This window comes from Leopardus geoffroyi, chromosome B1 (assembly GCF_018350155.1).
Source record: "Leopardus geoffroyi isolate Oge1 chromosome B1, O.geoffroyi_Oge1_pat1.0, whole genome shotgun sequence".
NCBI classification, from domain to species: domain Eukaryota; kingdom Metazoa; phylum Chordata; class Mammalia; order Carnivora; family Felidae; genus Leopardus; species Leopardus geoffroyi.
The window spans coordinates 183,477,699-183,499,332 of NC_059327.1; the positions used below are offsets into that span (position 1 = coordinate 183,477,699).

Genomic DNA, 21,634 nt, shown 5'->3' on the forward strand with positions numbered 1-21,634 from the left:
TGAAAAATGTTACGATGTTCCCTCTGAATCACCGATAAAGTTGTTACCAGTAAAATTAAGCAGACATTTTGTCTACTTGTTAAAGCTAAAATGCAGGCATCCAAACTGTGCACAATGGCTATGTCTTTCTTCAGAAGACACACAGCTGATTTTTTTTCCTTAAAAACAGGATGCAAAAGCGTAGGGAAAGTATCATTGGTTTATTAGTAGATGATACTCACTTTCAGGGAAAATTATTTCTTCCGGGGGAGGCTTCCATGGGTTGAGGAAGAGGCAGGAAGTCAGACTGAGATCATCGGAATCCCGACTTAAGACTTAAAACATGTGTGCTCTTAAATAATCAATTTCTCTCTGTTTCGGTTTCATTACGTACAAAATGGGGATAATCAGTTTACCTGAATGGTCAGTGTGTGGTATAAAGTACCTTACACATTACCTGGTTCATATCAAGACCAGAGAATTTCATTCGGTTGCTGTCAGTCATGGAAAATCAGCATCAATAGTGGTGGTCGTATAGCAATTGTCATGTGACCCCATCTCATTGGCCAGTTTTTTTTTTTTTTTTTTTTTTTTTCAACGTTTATTTATTTTTGGGACAGAGAGAGACAGAGCATGAACGGGGGAGGGGCAGAGAGAGAGGGAGACACAGAATCGGAAACAGGCTCCAGGCTCTGAGCCATCAGCCCAGAGCCTGACGCGGGGCTCGAACTCCCGGACCGGGAGATCGTGACCTGGCTGAAGTCGGACGCTTAACCAACTGCGCCACCCAGGCGCCCCTCATTGGCCAGTTTGATAGACAAAGATGGAATTACTACTCCCCTGTAACAGAAGAAGTGAAATGCAGAAACATTAAGCCAGAGGCCTAAAACCGCAACTCTATTATTTGATAGGTAGACCAAGAAGCTCTAAGCCAGGTGTGCTGGTTGGTACCTAAGACAGAAATAGTTAAACCAGACAAAGTTCACTCAACTAGATGACTTATTTTAATGAACTCAGGCTTACTGGTGGAGGTTCTAATGGCAAGAGAAATGTGAAATTTTTATGATTTCTGATGACACAGTAAAATACACACACACACACACACACACACACACACACACACACAATCTTGGACACATCCTTTAACCACGCTGAGCCTCACATTTCACACTTGGAAAATGAAGGTAATACCTTTACAAAAACCCCACACTCTGCCTGGGTGGCTCAGTCCAATTGAGCATCTAACTCTTGATTTTGGCTCAGATCATGAACCCAAGGTCATGGGATCCAGCCCCACATTGGGTTCTTTCGTACTGTACATGAAGTCTGCTTGGGATTCTCTCTCTCTCTCTCTCTCTCTCTCTCTCTCTCTCTCTCAAAAAAAAAAAACAAACAAAACACACACACACACACACACACACACACACACACACACTCATTGTGAAGCTCTATGTAAGCACCTAGACTCTACGTAAGGACCTAAAACAGTGCAGGCATCGTTTTAACGAGAACAGTGACAGAAACGGTTAACACAATCACAGTTGCTAGTGATAGTAACCAGAAGTACAGCCACACAAGCAGGAAGCTAGAGGGGCTGGGAGTAAAGGGGCAGCCAATTTCACACCAGCGGTAAACATAGAGCCACGCCCTAGAGTCGTCACTGGCTGCCATCTCTGAAATGCCACGTGAACTTCTCTGCTCTTTCAAACTCTTTTCTTCAAGCCCTGCTCCACGCTGTCTATTCCTTGAAGCCTCTTGGATGAATGACAGCTTTTTTTAACCCCACTAATTTTTTCTCAAAGATATTACCATCTTGTTTCCCGCTCTCTATCTGGTGTCAGTTAAGCAGAGTGAAGGAAAGTGGAACGGAGTAAAGGAAAGAGGCACAGGTCATTGCTTCTCTCCTGGACTTTACAGTCCGGTCCTCTCAAAAGCATGTGCCTTCCTGTACTCTGCTCTGAGTCACTATTTCCTGCTCACCCTTTAAAAATCATCTTAGGAACCAACTCCACAAACTTGTCTTGATGCCTTACTCCTTCTCTTCTGCTCCAAGGTAGGTGCTTTGATGGTCAGTTTCATGCGTCAATTTGGCTTGGCTACAGTCCTCAGTTATTTGATCAAACACTCTTCTAAAGTGTCGCCGTGAAGGTATTTTGTAGATGTGATTAAAGTCGTAATCAATTGACCTTAAGTAAGAAAGATATTCTAGATAATCTGGGTAGGCCTGGTTCAACTAATTAAAAGGCCTTAGCAGCCCGGAGCTGGGACTTCTCTGTGAAAGACATTAGGCATTAGTACTCTCAAATTATAATTCTTCCTAGTGTAATTACTTTTTGGATGCCTAATAGGTAAATTCTCTTTGATAGGAGAACACCTGCCACATAGTAAACCCTCAGTATGGGTTTACCTAATTAAATTAAATGTCTGATGGGGCGCCTGGGTGGCTCAGTCGGTTGAACCTCCGACTTCAGCTTTCATGGTCTCACGGTTCGTGAGTTCAAGCCCCGCATCGGTCTCTGGGCTGACAGCTCGGAGCCTGGAGCCCGCTTCGGATTCTGTGTCTCCCTCTGTCTGCCCCTCCGCTGCTTACACTCTGTCTCTCGCATTGTCTCAAAAATAAATAAACATTAAAAAAAAAGAAAAAAACAAAAAAGAAATTAATTAATTAATTAATTAAATGTCTGATGACAACCCGATTTTTGGAGTCCTCACATGACAGAAGGAGGAGGGGAATGCTCTGGGGTCTCTTATATGAAGACACTAATCCCATTCATGAGATGTCTGCCCTCACGACCTAATCACCTCCCAAAGGCCCAACTTCCTAATAATATCATCAAACTGGGGGTTAGGATTTCAACGTATGGACTTGGGGAGATGTAAGCACTTAGTCCTTGGCGCTCACCTCTCTTCCTGCAAAAAGGTAATGATTACAGTGCCTACCACATAGAGTTGTTTTGGGTGATAGAGAAGTGCATAAAAATCCCTTAGCATACTGTCGCATATTAAGAACTTAATAGATATTTGCTAGTCTTGTTCTTGCTACTTGAAATTTAGAATAACTCTTTGTAGACTTTTCTTGAGACGTATCCAATTAAATATCCAAAAACAATTAGTCTTCATAACTCTGCCTCACTCCTGGGGCTGGAATGCCTCTGGGAGTAGCAAGCGAGTTTGGCCATGGTGCCTGCTGACATAAAGCTCTGAGACAGGCAGCTGATAACTAACAAGGTGTAGATTTCTCTTCTAGAACTTTCTCACATATAGATGCATCTGGAACTCGATGAAATCTCAAGTCAGTATCTTTGACTTTTCATAAAAATACCAAATTCATACAAGATTATGCAATGCCTTGCTCGCTCAACTCTTCTCTGAAAAAGCCAGAAAGGAAAGGCACTGCTACCAAGGGTACCCACATCTGTGTGGCCCTATCCCATATTAATATAACTTATGTATACCTTGATCCTCATAGCAATCTTATAAAGCATGTAGAGCATTTGCAGTCTCCCTTGGACAGTTCACGAATCAAATTATTTGCGTATCGGTCTATCAACTGCGTAAAGGAATTAAGAATCCATGCAGCCTAGATAAAACATTGGGGACACTTCCTACTTACAGATTTTGTTTACTAGTGTCTCTGCCCTGCGAACCTAGATCTTATGTACTCGAAATTATTATTGGGCCTCAAAAATATAGGGACAAGATATTTCCCTTTTTTATTTGCAAGTTCCAACCCCAACATTATGAGTTGTACCTTGTTGAGCAATCCACTTTACATTTTCTGAGCCTCAATTTTTTTGACCATAAGGTTAGGGATAGTAATACCTCCTTAGAAGATTGTGACAATTGCTAGTAATAACACAGAAAGCGGTTCATAGAACCCTTCTATGAAATGTCAGCGACATCCTTTACTTTCAAGAGACCATTGTATGATGTAAGGACAACAGACTGGCCAAAATGCTTGTTTCCCCAACCAGATTCAATAGGGATATATAGGCGTATCAAGCAAAATAGCCAAAGAGTAAAGGGAGAAAGATTGTGGGCCATCTTCTATATTCTTCAGTGACCAGCATGGTCACTGGGTCATTTTTACTTTACCAACTTTCATCTGTGATTAAGGAAAGCAAAATGTACTTCTGTTTGACTTTCATCAAAATATCAGTACCTACTCATATGGTCTGTATTCTGCTGAACACAGGGTTGTCCTTCAGGAATATCATTAAGAAGAGAGTTATAAAATAGTACAAATCATCAAATTTACAAATTTCACTTATTTCCTCTATCTCCTTTTTTTTTTCAATATATGAAGTTTATTGTCAAATTGGTTTCCATACAACACCCAGTGCTCATCCCAAAAGGTGCCCTCCTCAATACCCATCACCCACCCTCCCCTCCCTCCCACTCTCCATCAACCCTCAGTTTGTTCTCAGTTTTTCGATCTCCTAAATTACAATCCTTTTTCTCAAAGGACGGATGCCCTGATATATTATTCATAAAAACAGATAAAACATACTTAACCCTTCTCTGCTTAACGATATGACCAACACTGCCACTTGCCGAATTTACTTCTCTGCCTTATACCCAACCCCAAATCTGAGCTCTAAATAACTTAATAAAGATGATTTAAAATGTAAGTTAATGCTATTTATTTCCCAGAACCAACAGCATACTTTATGTCTCTCAGCTGGTGTAACATATCAAAAATTCTGATAAAATTCTTAGGATCCTAAAACATCTTTATGAGATAGAATATTGAGCACTTTTATTAGTCATTATGTCTCAGGCACTTTGGTTTTGTCTCATTTTGGAAAGAACAGAGCACTCATAGAAGGACTCCCAGGCAGAGGCTGTTACTTCTCTCAGCTGCAAAAAGAGAAGTTACCACCCTGACATTAAAGCTACCAACTCTGTTTACTTGTGTGATTGCAGAAAGCTCAGACACTCACTCCTTCTGTTTCTTATCTTCACCCTTACCCCGATCTCCACACTTGACCATGCGTTCCACTAATGGACCTGATCTCCCCCACCTCCCATACCCTTCCACTGTCCCCTTGGATAGCTACCAACCGTCGTATAAAAAACTGAAATTAAAAACCTCAATCTTAACTTCTTTGAAGTTTCTATTAACTTTCTTTATTTTTTCTTTTTTCTTTTTTTACGGGACTGAATGTGGGCCATCCCATGAAGATATTGCTTGCCTTGAGACCTTCTCAAGTGGAGAATGATTTTTCTCACCCCCCAAATATCTCAAAGTCATTTCCCATTTCATTTCCAAGCCATTTATCATCTTTTTCCCATAAAAAATCTTAACTCTTCGATTTTCAGGTTGTAACAATCACTGTCCTTCCTTTAAAAAAAAATGTTTGGGGTGCCTGGGTGGCTCAGTCAGTTAAGTGTCCGACTTTGGCTCAGGTCATGATCTCACGGTTCGTGGGTTCAAGCCCTGCATCGGGCTCTGTGCTGACAGCTCAGAGCCTGGAGCCTGTTTCAGATTCTGTGTCTCCCTCTCTCTGACCCTCCCCCGTTCATGCTCTGTCTCTCTCTGTCTCAAAAATAAATAAACGTTAAAAAAAAAAGTCACTTCCTCACCTCCTGACATTCCTCTCATTACTTTTAAGATGTTAAGATGCTCATCATCTCTGTCTCCACCCCTTATCTCATCACTTCCCTGAAGACACTTGAGATACTCTTGGATCATCCATCCCTGACTCTGATCGCTTTTTTTCTTCATTTTCACATTTGCAGTTATCTTTGCCTCCATCCCAATTCAGCCTTCAGTTACCATCACCGATGTCATCCTCGGTATTTGTGCCTTTATAAATTGCAGCTTACTGATTCAAGAAACTCCACTCAAAAACTTCATCTTTTCCTCTACTGCCCAATCATTAATTCAAATGTTATTAAGGTAAAATTTTATACATCACAGTATGTAATCTTAAATATTTAGCTCATGTAAGTTAGGAAAATGAATATCCTTTTTTTTCCCACTTGGCCATCATTTTTCTGGGTTTCAAGTAATTGTAATTTAATTTAATGTCTGGTTGTACTTCTCCTCCGTGAAAGTCTTATATCACATTCCTGATACTTCATTGTTTTGTTTTTCATATATGGGTCTTTAATCTCCTTGGCCCTGAGTTTTATGCGTGGGATGTGCAGATACCCAATTTTCGCAGCATAATTTTTTATAGTGCTATAATTATCTTTTTATGGGGGTAAAATACATATAACATAAAATTTACCATTTTAATCATCCTGCAGGGTTCGGTTCAGTGGCATTAAGTGCATCTACATTGTTGTGCAACCATCACCACTGTCCATCTCCAGAACTTCTACATCTTCCCAAACTGAAAAAGTACCCAGTGGACCCTAACTTCCCATATTATCCTCCCACCGGCCCTTGGCAATCACCATTCTGCTTCCTGTCCATGTGGATTTGATTGCTCTAAGCATTCCATTGGAGCAGAACCATATAATGCTTGTCCTTTTGGGTCTGGCTTCTTTCGCGTCTGGCTTCTTTCGCTTAGCGTTCACGCTGTAGAATGTATCAAACTTTTCTTCTTCGTTAAGGCTGAATAACATGCCATTGTATTTTTATACTACAGGTTTGTTTTTTTTTTTTTTTTTTATCCATTCTTCTGCCACTGGGCATTTGGGTTGTTTCTACCTTTTGGTCACTGGGAACAATGCTGCTAGGAACCTTGGCGTTCAAATATCCATCACCTTTTATTACGTGTTAATATACATGTATAGCTGGGGCGCCTGGGTGGCGCAGTCGGTTAAGCGTCCGACTTCAGCCAGGTCACGATCTCGCGGTCCGTGAGTTCGAGCCCCGCGTCAGGCTCTGGGCTGATGGCTCAGAGCCTGGAGCCTGTTTCCGATTCTGTGTCTCCCTCTCTCTCTGCCCCTCCCCCGTTCATGCTCTGTCTCTCTCTGTCCCAAAAATAAATAAACGTTGAAAAAAAAAATATACATGTATAGGTGTGATTCTAGATGTCAATTATATTGCATTGACCTATCAATCCCTTGACTAATATCATATGTTTTGTTTTTGTTTTTTTTTTAATTTTTTTTTTCAACGTTTATTTATTTTTGGGACAGAGAGAGACAGAGCATGAACGGGGGAGGGGCAGAGAGAGAGGGAGACACAGAATCGGAAACAGGCTCCAGGCTCTGAGCCATCAGCCCAGAGCCTGACGCGGGGCTCGAACTCCCGGACCACGAGATCGTGACCTGGCTGAAGTCGGACGCTTAACCAACTGCGCCACCCAGGCGCCCCTAATATCATATGTTTTAAAAAATCTTGCAAAAATAAGTCTTCGTATTTAGTGGAGAAAGTTCTTTCACCTTCTTGTTCTTCTGGAACAATGGTCCAAAAAATCAGCCTTTCTCATTTTCATATAAATTTTACTATCATCTCATAAGGTCCTTCCCCCAAAAATATTGACGACACTGATTTTGCTGGGATTACATTATACCTATCAGTTAATCTGAGTAGAATTTAGTTAAGTGATTGAGTCTTCAAATGCATGAATGTGGTGTGTTACTTATTTAGTGATTCTATAGATCTTTAATAAAGTTCTGTTATGTTCTCTGTAGAGGTTTTGCATATTATTGGGCTTATTCCTAGATACAAACTATTTTTGTTGCAACTGTTAAGAAAATGGTTTTCACTTTTATGTCTACCTAACATTTTGCTGTTGTATTGAAATTCAATACATTGTCGTACCTATTGCAAAAATTGCAAAAAAAATGCACCTAATTGATTTTGTACCTGTGGCTACTGCTAAGCTCTATGAGAAGTTATCGATTCTTTTGTATTTTCTATATTAACAATATGTAACTTGAAAATAATGAGAGATTTGTTTCTCCATTTTTTTTATTATTTTACTTTCTATTTGTTTTCCTCCCTCGCTCTAATGGCCAGGATCTCTAGGTCTATGTTAAATATTTATCCTCAAAGGGAAAATTTCACAACATTAGCATTATTTATTATGTATGTTTCAGGTTTTTTGAATACATCTTTCCTCAGTTTAAACAATTTCCTTTCTTTAGTTGTCTAAAATTTTTAAACATAAATAAATGTTTAATTTTACCAAATATATTTACTTATTGATTGAATAAGATTTTTGTCCTTTCACCTAATTGCTTTCTAATAATTGCTTTTGTAATGTTAAATTAAACTTATCTTTCTGCAACAAATCCGTTTTCATCATGATACATTAATCTTTTATATATATGAGATTATATATATATATAATAATATATACAGAGAAAAGAGATATATAAGAGAAAAGTAATATATATTACTTATATATCTATTACTTTTCTCTGTATATATTATGATATATACAACCACACAGTCTCTTTTTAAATTAATTAATTTATTTATTTTGAGAGAGCGAGAGAAAGAGAGAATCCCAAGCAGGCTCCACACTGCCAGCACATAGCTCTGACGCGGGGCTCAAGCTCATGAATGGTGAAATCATGGCCTGAGCTGAAACCAAGAGTCAGACGCTTAACCAGCTGAACCACCTAGGCACCCCGTTAACCACACGGCCTTAATGATCCCATCAACTGTCTCTACAAACACTAATGTAGGATTCACAGTAGAAGAGAAAGTTCAGAACTATGGGGATGCCATATATATCACCCTAAATAAGAAGACAGTACTTTGCTGTATGAGAATAGGGCTTTATATGATCTCTGGAATAAAAAGCATCTTTGGAATCTGTTATCTGCACACTTATTTCTTTAAGTGCTGCTTCTACTCATTCATGTAGAATATGAAGTCTGACTCATCCCTAAATTCTATAATCTTAGCTTTGAACTTCACCACTCGCCCTTTATAGACTAGCCATACCCATAGACTTTGGTAAAAATTCCTTATTACTGGAATTTTTTGATGTTTGGTCCTTCATATTTGGCCATTTTTAATTCTCATAATATTATCATATTTGATGTATTTCTACAAATTACTCCATACTGGAATACAATGTAGTCGAGGATGGGAAATATTCTTCTGCACTATGCTATCAACAAATATTTACTGGATTCCCAGAGGGGCTGGGAACCATAGTCAAAATGAAATACTATAAGATATCCTTCATGTGTTTCTCCAGTTAGAAGGAAAAAGTTATATTCTCACATGTACACCTTGACACAAGAAAACAAGAATCCAGTGAATGAAACAGATGAGTGTTTCTAAATATGACTGGTCATCAAAATCATTGGGGTAGTCTCAATTTCAAACGTCTGGGTCCAGCCCCCAAAGACTGTGATCAGTAGGATTGTACGAAGCATAGGATTGTATGTATGATTTTAAAATAATTTTTGAATACATCGGCTACACATCCAACATGAAATTTAAAAACCACAAAAGAATAATCAAATGAAAGGTTTTCTCATATCCTGTTCCTTTGCTTGTCTTCTCAGAAGCAACCACTCATAAAAATGTCTTAGTCCTTCGGGACTCTATGTCTCTGTCTCTGTCTCTCTGTCTCTTTTACAAAAGCAAGCATTACATACACATTGTTCTATATTTTGCTTTTTCACTTAATAGAACTTGAGATCGCTTTATATCCTCAGGAAAAAAATCATCTAGACAAAGCATGTCAATATTGAGACCATTCCTTTCATATCCAAGTAATTGAGAAACAAATTGCCATGCTAGAATGATTCCCTTTAAAAAAAAGCTAGAAATATCAAAGTATGTCAGTTTTTAAATTTTGACTGCAAACTACTTGTATACTTCAGGAATTTTCAGCAACAGCAAAATGCTATTGCCGATACAGCTGTGACCATTCAGTCTTGGGTACAAGGTTGGATATGAAAACGACAAATAGCGCAGAGACCTTCCCACTAAACGTGAAGTTATTCACTACCTGTTTATTTTTTAGAATTCCCATAAGGACCCTTTTATTAGTTATAACACAATTGTTTGCAGCCAAAGCAGAAAGGATACAAAACTACGTTTACATCAAGAGAAGAAAACCTGGCCTATTTGAAAAAGAATATAAAATGAATCAAAGCAATATTTAACCTGAAAAGAAAAACTTGGAAGATCATGCACTCTTCTACATTGAAGACAGTGGTCGATGAAAACTGAATTTCATTCCTTTCTGGTTGGCACAATCTAGTTGTCTTAGTCTTTTAAGTTTTGAAATTAAATTCCATTTCATCTGAGAGGCAAATAATGGTGTTATTGTTATTACCTCCGACTTTAGACCCAATTTTTACGGTAAAATGGAGAATTAGGAATCATATCAAGGGAACTGGCAGGAACTCCAGCTTGATTTATATGAACTTACCTTCAGCATCCCAACTGACAGGGAAGATGGAGGAAATGTAATGCTTTTAACAAGAAAGACATGTGTATGGCATGCAGAATACTTCTTTTTTCTGCCAGAGTTTTAATTTTCTTTTCTATAAATTTGGAATGTTGGACTAGATCAGAAAACCTTGGCTCATGCCCCAAATCCAGCTTGCCACCTGCATTTGTATACTTGTATATAAAGTTTTATTGGACCACAGCCACATCCATTTGTTAACATATTGGTTATGGCTGCTTTTGTTCCACAACGTCAAAGTTGAATAGTTGCCATGAGACTATATGGCTGCAAAGCTAAGAATATTTGCAGAAGTAGGGGTGCCTGGGCAATCCAGTCAGTTGAGCATCTGACTTCAGCCCAGGTCATGATCTCATGGTTCGTGAGTTCAAGTCCCGAGTTGGGCTTTGCGCTGACTTTGCAGAGCCTGCTTTGGATGATCTCTCTCCCTCACTCTGTGCCCCTCCCTGGCTCACACACAAGTTCTCTCTCTCTCAAAAGTAAACAAACATTTTTAAAAATTTTATATAAAAGAAAGAATATTTGCATAAGTTTACAAATCCTTGAACTTGATAATAATGACTAATAAAACTTCACATTGGTGGAGAACGTCCTCTATGCTAAAAACTTCATATGCTTTACTTCACTTACATTTGTAAAAAATGTTTAAGATGGATGCCTAACTTTGAGTAGTCCCTAAACTCACTTGGGGGAACTGATCTCAACTCAGGTTCAATAACTTTAAAGTCCTCATTCTTAAACAATAAACACCCATCTAGCTCTCAAGACCAGATATATTTGCGGAATGTGTATAGCCTATGACAAGATATGAAGGACGTGAGAGGTAAAATGTAGATTTATCAAATAGGCTATTTGAGGACAGGCATGATATCTTCCTTTTTGTTTCCCTAGTAACTGTCGCAGAACTGTTATATAGTTAGCACATACTAAAAATTGTATGAATGCATCAACTCTGCAGGCTTCAGGGAAATTAATATTGTATAAGATGGGGAGAGGCAACATAAAACCATGATAGAAGTCAGATATATTGTGGAATATTCCTGTAAAGGACATAAGAAAAGTAACATGTTCTATTTCAAGCAGGAAAGATCAAAGTTGAAACTAGCCATAATACCTTTGAGTGAGGGAGCAGATCAGAGTGGAATGAAACTTGGACCCAGCTGAAGAAGATGTCTTCCAAAGTACAGCTTGAAATTCCAGTTTCTTCTCCAAGGCATGGAATACTTATTGTCATCAATCTAGAAAGAGCTGTCAATACAAGTTGTAACTCTTTCTGCACACTTTCTTCTGTGAGCAGACTTCCTAGATGAGGGGTTCACTGTCTAGCTGGAAAATGTCATGATTATTCCTCTGGTCACACCTCATTCAAAACACATCATTCAAAACATTCGCTTGAATAATTCCTAACTTCCTGTAGTGAGTCTCTAACCAGCCCAGCCCAAGAAAAGTTAGGTCCTAGCCAGCAATATAAGTGATGTCACATAAGTGTCAACACAAAGCGAACAAACATTTTAAAATTTCTAAGAGAGAGAGAGAGAGAAATAAAGAGGAAGAAAAAAAGAAAGAAAGATAGAGGGAGAGTTTTAGTTAAGTGGGGACAGCTCCCCAAATACAATCTTCACAAAGAGTGCTCCAGAGAAGGAATGCTTAATACAGGATTATGCATGTTTTTTTGTTACATCAGGCATTCGAAATCATCTGGCCAAGGACATTTCATACAATTACAAACTTTATCTGCTGCTTTTAGCATCTGTAAGGTTGCAGGCTTCAGAATATTCTCTTTACTTGAAATGTTTCCTTTAGGTTATTTGCTAACAAGGCAGATGTATAGTGGGTGCTCGGTGAAGAAATAGAGCCCATATTTTGAAGTTTGGTGAAGTCATTCTGATCTTGATAAGAGTATAGCTTCCCTGGGAGCCCAGGAGAAGAGCCCACAGACATTAAAAGTTGAAAATTTCCTTTACTACAAGTATTATGTATCAGGGTGGGAAATTGCCAAGACAACCCAGAGAATCTAGGGATGGCCAAGATTGGCCCAGTATTTCCTTTCATGCATCCTCCAAGTTTACCCACCTATCACCTTTAAATGTTTTAAACCTTCATGAATGGAAGGCGTCTGTTCCTATCTGCAACAGTCACCCTTTGGTGACTCGAAAACCGTTTACCCCTTATTCCTGACACACAACTCAGCTCGATTCTTTTATACCGAGGGGCATATGTTATGGAAGGTAGAGACCACTTATTCTCTTCTGTCCAATCTCCAGAATTTTCTTTTATGTCTAGTAGTTAACACAGGAATGAAGGCCAATGGTCACTGAACTGCTATGAATGCTGGAAGGAGGAACGACTATTGAGGGCCCGGTCAACCCATGATGACATCTTAGGATCATAAAGCCTATTGTTTTTTTTTTTTTATTTTTTTTTTAAATTTTTTTTTTTCAAAGTTTTTATTTATTTTTGGGACAGAGAGAGACAGAGCATGAACGGGGGAGGGGCAGAGAGAGAGGGAGACACAGAATCGGAAACAGGCTCCAGGCTCTGAGCCATCAGCCCAGAGCCCGACGCGGGGCTCGAACTCACGGACCGCGAGATCGTGACCTGGCTGAAGTCGGACGCTTAACCGACTGCGCCACCCAGGCGCCCCAAGCCTATTGTTTTAAAGGCAGGATGGGCCATGCTTATCAACTATTATACATGTGGAGTGAGGATAGAGCCAGAGCAAATAAACAGCAAGCAAACAAACAAAAAAAACAGAGCCATGTAAATGATTGACCTAAGAAGCCAGAATACAAGTGACAAACAATGACTCCCCACAGGGTCATACATTGAAATGGTGGAGGGGCACCTGGGTGGTTCAGTCAGTTAAGCGGTCAGATCTTGATTTGGGCTTAGGTCATGATCTCACAGTCGTGAGATCCAGTCCTGAGTAGGGCTCTGTGCTGGGTGTAGAGCCTGCTTGAGATCCTCTGTCTCCCTCTCTCTGCTCCTCCCCACTCACTCACTCCCTTGTTCCCTGAAAAAGAAAAGTTAAAAATTAAAAATAAATGGGGATATGGAAGGCTTTCATTCCTAATATCCTGAGACAATGGAGGTCCTGGATTTCATAAAATAAAGCACAGTCAGTTACAATATATACACTTGGATTAAAACCACATCTCATAATGGAAGAAGTTCTAGATTAGTTTTAAATCTTCACATATACCTGAAACATCCTCAAAATGGATTTCCTTTCTGGTCGTTCCCTCTTAAAACCACATACCATCCCAATATTTTCAGGCTCCTTAAAACAAAATGGCATTGTTCGTCCCCTACACTCAATTTTGAGAGCTGAGACCACCTTCATCCACACAGCTTTAACTGTTGGGATGGAGATCTGAAGCCACTTGTGTCAACATGGCATTCCTCTTTGTTCCAGGAGATTCCTGGCCAGGAAGATAAGACTGTAAACCAATAAATAACGTTACCATTGGTGCCAGGACTTTTCTAAAAGCCAAAACATTTGAATGAATAGTTTGCTCATCTGAACAAGCAGCCCTGCTGTGGGAACAATGGGTTGCTCGTTCAGCCAAACAGCTCACTTATCAAACATCTGTTTATTTATCAAAACTCCCTGCAAGATGCTTGCTTCGCTGTGCCCACCAAAGCGAACATACTATATCAAGAACTTGACCCAATCCCAGTAAGATATGTGCATTGAAAGACCTGCCTTGAAGTACTCCTACCAAACTCCTACCAAAGTCTACACCTGGCCTCTTCTTCCCGAGACGCTACCAAGACTACCGAAGTCATGCTCTATCTCACAGTAGGTTTAATTGGATTAGCTTTGTTTGGAGAACAAGGTTTGCCAGTGGTCTTTTGCGAAATTGATAGTCAATCTGCATCTATATCCAACTGTCAGCTGTAGTGTCTCCTGATCTTTAAATGGATAAACCCCAGTAATCATGGAAAGAATACAGAAGGACACATGCCTGGAGAAATATGTATGGGAAACTTACAGAACCCTCAAGCGTTTTAAGATAGCTCGTCAAAAACAAATAAGACCACAATTTTATCTACGGTCCAAAGGGAGTTTGTTGATATATGTATTTACTATGATAATACTACATATACTAAAAGTATGTGTAATAATACTATATATACTAATATAATCATTAATCATGAATCATTAAATACCTTTAAAAGACTATTGTGAGAGTTTCTGATTCACATTCCAGATTCTTCAATAAGAAGTAATAACATCTGAAGAGATAGAAAAAAAGAGAAAGAGATATCCCAAGCACAACTTTGTAATGTACATTATGTTATTTCAAATGAGTTCTTCAACCCTTACTCCCACCCTCTCAAGCCTCTTCCTTCTTCTCTTGGTAAATGATTTGACATTCTAGTATCCAGAAATGCTGCCCATGTTATTTCAGGACTTTGAATCCCTTATGTTGGCTCCGTTGTGTCAGCAAGAAAATTCCCTTCCTTCCTCTGTTCTTTCCTTTTCTGCCTTGCCTTGCCTTTCTCTTCCTTCCTTCCTTCATCTTCCTTCCTTCCTTCATCTTTCTTTCTTTCTTTCTCTCTCTCTTTCCTTCTTTCTTTCTTTCCTTCTTTCTTTCTTTCTTTCTACTTGAATTGCCTCTTCTGTTGGTTGCAGTATATAAATAGTTCTAATGATGCGGTGTGATTCTATATCTATGATTACCTGGAGATGTTGTGTCAAATATACAGCATTATAAATGATACACTGAGAGGCACCCAGGGGGCTCAGTTGGTCAAGCATCCAGCTCTTGATCTCAGCTCAGTTATTGATCTCAGGGTTGTGAGTTCAAGCCCCATGTTGGGCTCCACACCCAATATGGAGCCTACTTAAAAAATAAATAAGGAGGGGAACCTGGGTGTCTCAGTAGGTTAAGCCTCTGACTGTTGATTTCTACTCACGTCATGATCTCATGGTTCATGGGTTCTAGCCCCACATCAGACTCTGCGCTGACAGCACAGAGCCTGTTTAAGATTCTGTCTCCCTCTCTCTGACCCTGCCCCCCTCACCTCAAAATAAATAAAAATTGTAAAATAAGTAAATAATACATTTACAGAGGCATTTTAAATTTTTTTCTGCTCATTTTTGTGTCATTTGATCTCACCATCCACTGTTACTCTCCTACTCTCCTGGCAGTCGCATGTTCTGAGTCTAAGAGTTCTTATTCATGACTAACAAATTGATCGATTATTCATTTAAGTCTTCCTACCCGATCCAAACTATGGAATTAACTGTGTCTTACTTGCAGCTGTTCAAAAGAATGGTCCATAAAAGCATCTCGGCGTTAAAAGTCTACTTGCTTTGTCGCGTTTTAACATGTGGGTTTTATTATTTTCAGGCACGGTGAGGCCAACGTATCAAGAGAAGCTTACCATTGAAAACACAGTTTGTTAGTCACAGTGCCCCAGAGCAGGGAGCAGGCCATGACACACAGGGCCACATGAAGAAGCCCAGGAGACAGAAGGAATGAAGGGAAAGTATCTGTGGAAACCCTTATTGTGGTCCCACGGGAAAGTTTTCGCACACATTGGGAAGCAGGCGTGGGATCAGTTCGTTTGAATCATTTCTGGGTATAGCTCTTCTGGTGCACAGCAACTATCTCTAGTTGTCTGCTGCCTGGCCTTGGGATAATGAGGGCAGAGAAATATTGCCTCCTGAAGCGCAAAAGCCATCTGGAAGAAGTCGTTCAGAATATAGACTCTGGTTGGTCTGCATATGAAAGTAATGCTGGGGCATTCATTTGCCATCCCCAAGAATTGAGGCAGCCTCTCCGAGTCAGTGAGGGCTCAGGTGCCAGATCATCAAGAATATAGATAATAAAAATGTATAGTTAACACATTGTATTGAATTATAATTTACATATGGTAAAATTCACTAAGCTTAAGCATACAGCAGAATACATTGTTTATATTTGGATACACTCATGTAATCACCCCCCAGATCAATGTTAAAACATTGCCATTGCTCCAAAAGATTCTGTTGAGTCTCCTTCCGCTTAATACCTGCCTCTCCCAGCAAGGAAGGCGATATTGTGACTTCAATTAGAATTCCCTGATCTTGAACCCCATAGAAACAGAATTGTACATTATGAACCTTTTTATGTCTGTTTTCTTTCATTCAAATTCTCTTTCTGGGGTTTATCCATACGGTTGCACTTACCAAGTTTGTTACTTTTTAGTATTGTGGAGTCTTCTTAATATGAATATAATGAAATGTGTCTATTTACTCTGTAATAATTGAGTTGCCAGGAATATTCCTGTACATGTCTTTCACGGACACGTCCACTCATTTCTCTTGTGCATACCTAGGAATAGAAGTGATGAATCATGAGACTGGTATTGTCTCTAGTTTTAGTGGATACCACCAAAACGTTTTCCAAAAGTTAAAATAATTAACCATCCAATCAACATTATATGGGAATTTCCATTTCTCTGCATTCTTGACAACATTTGTAATTGACAGTCTTCTTTTTTTTTTTTTTTTAATGTTTTTAACGTTTATTTATTTTTGAGACAGAGAGAGACAGAGCGTGAACAAGGGAGGGGCAGAGAGAGAGGGAGACACAGAATCTGAAGCAGGCTCCAGGCTCTGAGCCATCAGCCCAGAGCCCGACGCGGGGCTCAAAATCACGGACCACGAGATCGTGACCTGAGTTGAAGTCGGACGCTTAACCGACTAAGCCACCCAGGCGCCCCTGTAATTGACAGCCTTCTTAATTTTACCATCCTGTTGGTTGTGCAGTGGTTCCCAATCATGGTTTTCACTTCCATTTCCCTGATGGGCAATAATATTGAACACTTTTACATATGATTATAGGTACCTCTTCAAGATCTTTGCCACCTTTCATGTTGAATTCTCTGTATTTTTCTTATTTAATTAGTAGAATATCTTTATGTATTCCAGATATCAGTCCTTTGTCAGATAAATATTTTGAAAATATTTCCTCCCAGTCTGAAACTTGTCTTTTACCTTCCTTAATGATATATTTTGATAAACAGAAGACCACTTTATCATCTTTAAACTTTCATTATTAATGCTCTTTTGTTTTTAGTAATTTTCACTAATCCCGGGATTAGGAAGATATGTCTTCTTCCAATAGCTTTATTATTTTCCTTTTCAGTGATTGGTCTGTGAGTCACATTAAATTGATATTTGCGAATGATGTGGAATAGACTCAGTAGCACCAAAACTTTCTTGCTTATGTTCGCAATGCAAATGAACAATTTCTTCTTGAATTAATTGTGAATTCGACTGTAAACCTCTTTGTGTTACCATAATCAATAGTTTCTATGATTAGTGGAAGCCAAGTTTTAGAATTTTGTAATCACAATTTATGCATGCAATTCAGAACAAACCCAACAAATAAATTCATGAAAATGAAGCCAATAACCTAAATTTATGATTCAAATAAGCTGAGACATCTAATTTACCAAGCTTAAACCCTGCTCCTTCTTAAAAGTTCCTTTTGGAGTTCTTTAATGCAATTGTCTACATTAGCTCAAAGTTTTGTTTTGTTTTGTTTTACAACATTTGTTTTTAGAAAAAGTACTGTGTAAGCCCCAAATCCATATACTTTCTTCAACATAGTCAAGAAATATGCATCTCATTTACTTTATGCTTTATTTATAATCAAACAGCCCCCTAAAGGTTCCCCCTTAACTGTAATAAGACAAACCTTAGAAAATCTACCTAAATTAACTTGCTAGTGTCTAAGAAAACTGCAAAAGTAAAATCATGTTAACAGAAGAGAAGGCAAAGTTGTTTTTGATTAGAGAACTTGAGATTTATCTAGTAAGCTCCCCCTGACATCGAGAGGTGAATCTGATGACTTCTGCATTCCAAGAATCTTTGGTAAGGACTAAATGTGGTTCATGAGAATAATACAACCACAAAAGAAACCTACATGGCAACTGTTTTCTCATAATCCTTCATTCTTCAGCACATATCTACTGAACATTTAATATTTCTCTGGGACTATAAAGCTCAACAAAAAAGCCATGGTCCTAAACATTCATGGAGCTTCTAGTGCAGTTGGATAAATAGGTCAAATCACAGACTGGGGGAAAAAAAAGTAACTGCATATTATAATAAGGTGAGGGGAGAGAAAATGCTTACACAGAGAAGAAGGGGCCAGGTGAACTTTCAGGTTAACGGTAGATGAGTAGAAAAGGTCTCTTCAAGGAAGTATAGAGCATCTAGAGAAAAACTAAGCCAGTTTTACAAACCATGCAGGCCACCTCGTGTGCAAAGTGCTCACAGAGACAGATGAGAGAGCAAACTGACATGAGTTAGGTCTCTTACTTTGCTTATGTTTCTGCCTTTGGAAGTAGAGGAAAGAAGACTAGAACCTACGAGCAGATTCCGAAACTACTGCAAGTGAAACCCAAGATAACCTGCCCGTGGTTCTCAACAAGAGAACCAGATATGCCAATGTCGCCAAGAACCCTCTAAGCTTCCTTGTCCCTCAACATTAATAGATAAAATAGAATTCATTTCCAGCGGGCCGTGGAGACCCAGCCCATAGCCTGAGAGAAAATGTCCAGAGATCCAGAGAGAATGTTTGCCCTTGTGGGCTTGGATTTGCCCTCGGATTGGACATGGATTTGATTATTTTAACCTTTGCCACTGATGTGGTTCATTGTCCTTAATGTGTTCCATGCAAGAGTATGACATATTCTTCAGATTGACAAAATCTTGGTTTGCTCCACAAGATAATTTTACTTCTTCAAGAGATTCTGCAACATGCTCAGCTAATATAAAAAGAGCTTTGATAGCTGGCACACTGCATTATCATCTAAACAGTTCATATTTACAGCGTATAGACATTTTCCTCCTGTAGAGAAAACACCAAATTTTCCTTTCTCTTTGATTAGGCATAAAGTCGAAAAATAAGCACTTCTAAGGAATATTTTTTAATCTTTTTCAGGTTTTTTTCTGTGAATTTTCTCTGCTTCTTCTCTCAGAATTAAATAGAAAACAACACAAATATTTTCCATGAAGACTCTGGAGTCTTTTCGCCAAAGATACCCTGAACTTAATGCATTTCAGGACGTTGAGATATATAAACTAGGATCTCTGTTGACTAGATCTCGTGCCCCTGGGATCAAAACGCAGCAGAACTTTTACAAAACCTGCTTGGGAAGATGGCATCTTGGTGTCCAATATCCAGCTATGACAGATAGAATGCTAGATTTCCCTTCCACTCCCCATTTCTTTCTTCAAGGGTAGAACTTCGAAGAAGTATCATTAAATAGATACTGTTCTTTTAGGAATGATACTCTCAGCAAAGACTTCAGATCACTCTTTCAGAATGAAAACCAAGTGTCTCAGAGAATGCAAGAAGAGATTTTGGAAAACACGTCCATGGAGCTAATGTCAGCCTGTTAAATTGCTTAGTCCTCTCCTGGTTGGAGATTATATAATATTATATACAATCATATTATATATATGAATATATAATCATTATTATATACATGAATATACATTAGATATGGTTATATGATTATTGTGTTATAGGATTATATATATGATAACATATAGATTATATATGATTATATATATATATATATATAAGATTATATATAGAATATAAAATATATGGAGAGGGAGAAAGAGAGAGAGCGAGACACTCAGTTATGTGCTCAATTGTTTCCCCTCAAAATTCATACATTGGAGTCCTAACCCCAAGTACTCAGAATGTAACTGTTTTTGGACATAAGATTTTTAAAGAGGTAACTAAGGTTAAATAAGGTCCCTAGGGTACACCCTAACCCAATATGACTAGTATCCTTGTAAGAAGAAGAGATTAGGACGCACACGCAGAGGAAAGACCAGGCACCATATGAAGACACAGCAAGGAAAGAGCTATCTGCAAGCCTAGGAGAGAAAAAGAGAAGAAACCAGCTTAGCTGACACTTTGATCTTGAACTTCTAGCTTCCAGAACTGCAAAAAAAAAAAATAAATTCCTATTGTTTAAGCCACCAGTCTGTGATAGCCTTTATGGTGATCCTAGTAGACTTTTTTTTTTTTTAGATGTATATACACTGTAGAGGTATACATATCTCTCTCCAATACAAACACAACCTACACAATATCTACACACACTGTTTTCTAAAGGTGGTGGTGTTTGTGCGAAACTTATGGGAGATATCAATTATGTTTACAGCAGCCCCTATTTCTTACAGCATACTGGTAGATACTCTGGAATTTTTAGATCTTTGGTAGTTTTTCTAGATACTGTTTGAAAATGGAATAATTCATCATTATTATTATTTTTTTTTTCTTTTTTAGCTCGTTTCTCTATATCCTATCTCATAACACTCAGATAAAGGAAACCAGCTAAGCCATTTGGCATTCTTCTGGGACTATACTTAGCAAACCCAGCAGTTCAATAGCAATATTATCTACTTTGTACATTCCTATAGGTGACAATATTTGAGGTTTTTAAGTTGCTATGTAACAAGGGTCTCCTTGCCCCCAGGTTCCAATAACATTTTGCTCGGTCTTCATTAAGCCCTCACCAATGGCCTTCTTGAGGCCTGTCAGTCATCCACTACCAAACTCAAGACCTTCCAGGTTCTGCTACCATGAATCTCGAAGCCACGCGTCTTCGGTTTTTCTTACGGCAGCACGATGCTTCTGATGTCAAATCGTGTCCCCTTTGCTACTTCTGCATTCAAAACCCTCTCCAACTGTAATGGAAGAAAATAACAATTTCATTATGCTCACCGATTCTGTGGGTGGGTCATTCAAACAGCACAGTGGGGATGACTTATATTCCAAGGGATCTGGGGTCTCCATTGGGAAGACTTGAATGGGGACAGAAGACTCAAACAGCTGAGAGTTCTAATAACTGTGACTAAAGGATCCATCTCCATGGTGCCTTCATTGTTGATATCTGGTCCCGGAACTGGGATTATTAGAAGGCTTAGCTGAGCTCAGACTGTCTTGTCACCTAGAGTGCTTGCATGAAAACCATCTCCCTATGGCTTGGGTTTCCCATGGCGTGGTGACCAGGATCCAAAAGGGAGCACCCAGGAGGCACCTTCCAGAGAGAGAATGTTCTAGAAGAACCAGATGGAAGTTCATGGTCTTTTATGATCCCACCTCATCAGTCACATAGCATTATTCTTACCCTAATTCATTGGTCAAAGCATTCATGAGCCCACTCAAACTCAAGAAAACAAAAATATAGATCACCAGTCAGCAATCTAGGCAAGGCAAAAAATTGGGGTCATGTTTTAAAACTGCCACATGGTTTCTTAAATTCCTTATGCCACAAGTCATTTC

The 21,634-nt window shown here is 38.9% G+C and overlaps 1 long non-coding RNA gene across 1 annotated transcript; it reads right to left on the reverse strand.

Moving 5' to 3' along the window:
• Positions 1-776: 776 nt before the first annotated feature.
• On the reverse strand, positions 777-21,159 carry LOC123583571. The gene is made up of 3 exons (XR_006704953.1): positions 21,074-21,159; positions 11,437-11,570; positions 777-819 (listed from the first exon to the last, which is right to left on the reverse strand). It is a non-coding gene; the product is annotated as an uncharacterized LOC123583571 (long non-coding RNA).
• Between the last annotated feature and the right edge of the window lie 475 nt (positions 21,160-21,634).